This window comes from Oncorhynchus mykiss, chromosome 20 (assembly GCF_057628025.1).
Source record: "Oncorhynchus mykiss isolate SJ-2025 chromosome 20, ASM5762802v1, whole genome shotgun sequence".
NCBI lineage: Eukaryota > Metazoa > Chordata > Actinopteri > Salmoniformes > Salmonidae > Oncorhynchus > Oncorhynchus mykiss.
This window is the reverse complement of record NC_143041.1, coordinates 47,438,351-47,444,382: the sequence shown is the minus strand read 5'-3', so window position 1 is coordinate 47,444,382 and position 6,032 is coordinate 47,438,351.

Genomic DNA, 6,032 nt, shown 5'->3' with positions numbered 1-6,032 from the left:
TATACAGACTGGCACCCAGGCTAATAAAAAGCATGTATAACTGGCTATACAGACTGGCACCCAGGCTAATAAATAACATGTATAACTGGCTATACAGACTGGCACCCAGGCTAATAAAAAGCATGTATAACTGGCTATACAGACTGGCACCCAGGCTAATAAATAACATGTATAACTGGCTATACAGACTGGCACCCAGGCTAATAAATAACATGTATAACTGGCTATACAGACTGGTACCCAGGCTAATAAATAACATGTATAACTGGCTATACAGACTGGCACCCAGGCTAATAAAAAGCATGTATAACTGGCTATACAGACTGGCACCCAGGCTAATAAATAACATGTATAACTGGCTATACAGACTGGTACCCAGGCTAATAAATAACATGTATAACTGGCTATACAGACTGGCACCCAGGCTAATAAATAACATATATAACTGGCTATACAGACTGGCACCCAGGCTAATAAATAACATGTATAACTGGCTATACAGACTGGCACCCAGGCTAATAAATAACATGTATAACTGGCTATACAGACTGGTACCCAGGCTAATAAATAACATGTATAACTGGCTATACAGACTGGCACCCAGGCTAATAAATAACATATATAACTGGCTATACAGACTGTCACCCAGGCTAATAAATAACATGTATAACTGGCTATAGAGAATGGCACCCAGGCTAATAAATAACATGTATAACTGGCTATACAGACTGGCACCCAGGCTAATAAATAACATGTATAACTGGCTATACAGACTATCACCCAGGCTAATAAATAACATGTATAACTGGCTATACAGACTGGCACCCAGGCTAATAAATAACATGTATAACTGGCTATACAGACTGGCACCCAGGCTAATAAATAACATGTATAACTGGCTATACAGACTGGTACCCAGGCTAATAAATAACATGTATAACTGGCTATACAGACTGGCACCCAGGCTAATAAATAACATGTATAACTGGCTATACAGACTGGCACCCAGGCTAATAAATAACATGTATAACTGGCTATACAGACTGGCACCCAGGCTAATAAATAACATGTATAACTGGCTATACAGACTGGCACCCAGGCTAATAAATAACATGTATAACTGGCTATACAGACTGGTACCCAGGCTAATAAATAACATGTATAACTGGCTATACAGACTGGCACCCAGGCTAATAAATAACATATATAACTGGCTATACAGACTGTCACCCAGGCTAATAAATAACATGTATAACTGGCTATAGAGAATGGCACCCAGGCTAATAAATAACATGTATAACTGGCTATACAGACTGGTACCCAGGCTAATAAATAACATGTATAACTGGCTATACAGACTGGCACCCAGGCTAATAAAAAGCATGTATAACTGGCTATACAGACTGGCACCCAGGCTAATAAAAAGCACGTATAACTGGCTATACAGACTGGCACCCAGGCTAATAAAAAGCATGTATAACTGGCTATACAGACTGGCACCCAGGCTAATAAAAAGCACGTATAACTGGCTATACAGACTGGCACCCAGGCTAATAAAAAGCACGTATAACTGGCTATACAGACTGGCACCCAGGCTAATAAAAAGCACGTATAACTGGCTATACAGACTGGCACCCAGGCTAATAAAAAGCACGTATAACTGGCTATACAGACTGGCACCCAGGCTAATAAAAAGCATGTATAACTGGCTATACAGACTGGCACCCAGGCTAATAAATAACATGTATAACTGGCTATACAGACTGGCACCCAGGCTAATAAAAAGCATGTATAACTGGCTATACAAAACCCTGAAGAGTGTTAACTGAAAACATAATTAGTAGTGTATTGTGACTAGACATCACCACTGTGCATCACCTCCCTACCTTAATAAGTACACATATCACATCAACGGATTACAATTAGTTATTCATTTATTCATATAAAAATAACTAAATAGCCTGATATCCCCATCAGTCAATGGACAGCAACACACAAAATAACTTACATTAAAACACTAAACACTAAATAAACACTGAGTGTATTTCTGCAAAACACTTATTTCTGCACTGTAGAATCAACCAATCATTAACAACATACTGTAGAATCAGCCAATCATTAACATCATACTGTAGAATCAGCCAATCATTAACATCATACTGTAGAATCAGCCAATCATTAACATCATACTGTAGAATCAGCCAATCATTAACATCATACTGTAGAATCAGCCAATCATTAACATCATACTGTAGTTTAAAAAAAACTAGTGTCTGTATTGATGGGTTATTTGTCAGCGACCCAAATGGCACCCTATTCCCTACATACGACCCGAGCCCCAAGGGCCTTGGTGAAAAGTAGTGCACTTTATTCGGAATAGGGTGCCATTTGCGACGCAGATTTGTTTTCACACAACATGCAGAACAAAGAGCCGCATTAGCAGGTACATTAGGAAGAAATGATGCTGTAAATTAACAGGTACATTAGGAAGAAATGATGCTGTAAATTAGCAGGTACATTAGGAAGAAATGACGCTGTAAATTAGCAGGTACATTAGGAAGAAATGACGCTGTAAATTAACAGGTACATTAGGAAAAAATTACGCTGTAAATTAACAGGTACATTAGGAAGAAATGACGCTGTAAATTAACAGGTACATTAGGAAGAAATGATGCTGTAAATTAACAGGTACATTAGGAAGAAATGACGCTGTAAATTAACAGGTACATTAGGAAGAAATGATGCTGTAAATTAACAGGTACATTAGGAAGAAATGACGCTGTAAATTAACAGGTACATTAGGAAGAAATGACACTGTAAATTAACAGGTACATTAGGAAGAAATGACGCTGTAAATTAACAGGTACATTAGGAAGAAATGATGCTGTAAATTAACAGGTACATTAGGAAGAAATGACGCTGTAAATTAACAGGTACATTAGGAAGAAATGACGCTGTAAATTAACAGGTACATTAGGAAGAAATGACACTGTAAATTAACAGGTACATTAGGAAGAAATGACGCTGTAAATAAACAGGTACATTAGGAAGAAATGATGCTGTAAATTAACAGGTACATTAGGAAGAAATGACGCTGTAAATTAGCAGGTACATTAGGAAGAAATGACGCTGTAAATTAACAGGTACATTAGGAAGAAATGATGCTGTAAATTAACAGGTACATTAGGAAGAAATGACGCTGTAAATTAACAGGTACATTAGGAAGAAATGACGCTGTAAATTAACAGGTACATTAGGAAGAAATGATGCTGTAAATTAACAGGTACATTAGGAAGAAATGACGCTGTAAATTAACAGGTACATTAGGAAGAAATGACGCTGTAAATTAACAGGTACATTAGGAAGAAATGACACTGTAAATTAACAGGTACATTAGGAAGAAATGACGCTGTAAATTAGCAGGTACATTAGGAAGAAATGACGCTGTAAATTAGCAGGTACATTAGGAAGAAATGACGCTGTAAATTAGCAGGTACATTAGGAAGAAATGACGCTGTAAATTAACAGGTATATTAGGAAGAAATGACGCTGTAAATTAACAGGTACATTAGGAAGAAATGACGCTGTAAATTAACAGGTACATTAGGAAGAAATGACGCTGTAAATTAACAGGTATATTAGGAAGAAATGACGCTGTAAATTAACAGGTACATTAGGAAGAAATGACGCTGTAAATTAACAGGTACATTAGGAAGAAATGACACTGTAAATTAACAGGTACATTAGGAAGAAATGACGCTGTAAATTAACAGGTACATTAGGAAGAAATGATGCTGTAAATTAACAGGTACATTAGGAAGAAATGACGCTGTAAATTAACAGGTACATTAGGAAGAAATGACGCTGTAAATTAACAGGTACATTAGGAAGAAATGACGCTGTAAATTAACAGGTACATTAGGAAGAAATGACGCTGTAAATAAACAGGTACATTAGGAAGAAATGATGCTGTAAATTAACAGGTACATTAGGAAGAAATGACGCTGTAAATTAGCAGGTACATTAGGAAGAAATGACGCTGTAAATTAACAGGTACATTAGGAAGAAATGATGCTGTAAATTAACAGGTACATTAGGAAGAAATGACGCTGTAAATTAACAGGTACATTAGGAAGAAATGACGCTGTAAATTAACAGGTACATTAGGAAGAAATTATGCTGTGAATTAACAGGTACATTAGGAAGAAATGACGCTGTAAATTAACAGGTACATTAGGAAGAAATGACGCTGTAAATTAACAGGTACATTAGGAAGAAATGACACTGTAAATTAACAGGTACATTAGGAAGAAATGACGCTGTAAATTAGCAGGTACATTAGGAAGAAATGACGCTGTAAATTAGCAGGTACATTAGGAAGAAATGACGCTGTAAATTAGCAGGTACATTAGGAAGAAATGACGCTGTAAATTAACAGGTATATTAGGAAGAAATGACGCTGTAAATTAACAGGTACATTAGGAAGAAATGACGCTGTAAATTAACAGGTACATTAGGAAGAAATGACACTGTAAATTAACAGGTACATTAGGAAGAAATGACGCTGTAAATTAACCGGTACATTAGGAAGAAATGACGCTGTAAATTAACAGGTACATTAGGAAGAAATGACGCTGTAAATTAACTGGTACATTAGGAAGAAATGACGCTGTAAATTAGCAGGTACATTAGGAAGAAATGACGCTGTAAATTAACAGGTACATTAGGAAGAAATGACGCTGTAAATTAACAGGTACATTAGGAAGAAATGATGCTGTAAATTAACAGGTACATTAGGAAGAAATGACGCTGTAAATTAACAGGTATATTAGGAAGAAATGACGCTGTAAATTAACAGGTACATTAGGAAGAAATGACGCTGTAAATTAACAGGTACACTAGGAAGAAATGACGCTGTAAATTAACAGGTACATTAGGAAGAAATGACGCTGTAAATTAGCAGGTACATTAGGAAGAAATGACGCTGTAAATTAACAGGTATATTAGGAAGAAATGACGCTGTAAATTAACAGGTACATTAGGAAGAAATTACGCTGTAAATTAGCAGGTACATTAGGAAGAAATGACGCTGTAAATTAACAGGTACATTAGGAAGAAATGACGCTGTAAATTAGCAGGTACATTAGGAAGAAATGACGCTGTAAATTAACAGGTACATTAGGAAGAAATGACGCTGTAAATTAGCAGGTACATTAGGAAGAAATGACGCTGTAAATTAACAGGTACATTAGGAAGAAATGACGCTGTAAATTAGCAGGTACATTAGGAAGAAATGACGCTGTAAATTAGCAGGTACATTAGGAAGAAATGACGCTGTAAATTAACAGGTACATTAGGAAGAAATGACGCTGTAAATTAACAGGTACATTAGGAAGAAATGACGCTGTAAATTAACAGGTACATTAGGAAGAAATGATGCTGTAAATTAACAGGTACATTAGGAAGAAATGACGCTGTAAATTAACAGGTACATTAGGAAGAAATGACGCTGTAAATTAACAGGTACATTAGGAAGAAATGACGCTGTAAATTAACAGGTACATTAGGAAGAAATGACGCTGTAAATTAACAGGTACATTAGGAAGAAATGACGCTGTAAATTAGCAGGTACATTAGGAAGAAATGACGCTGTAAATTAGCAGGTACATTAGGAAGAAATGACGCTGTAAATTAACAGGTACATTAGGAAGAAATGACGCTGTAAATTAACAGGTACATTAGGAAGAAATGACGCTGTAAATTAACAGGTACATTAGGAAGAAATTACGCTGTAAATTAGCAGGTACATTAGGAAGAAATGACGCTGTAAATTAACAGGTACATTAGGAAGAAATGACGCTGTAAATTAACAGGTACATTAGGAAGAAATGACGCTGTAAATTAGCAGGTACATTAGGAAGAAATGACGCTGTAAATTAACAGGACTGAAAGGTCCTGAGGTATGTTAATTAAATAGCAACACAATTATATATATGAATGGTCATAGTCTTTTCCTGAACCTATATATGAAA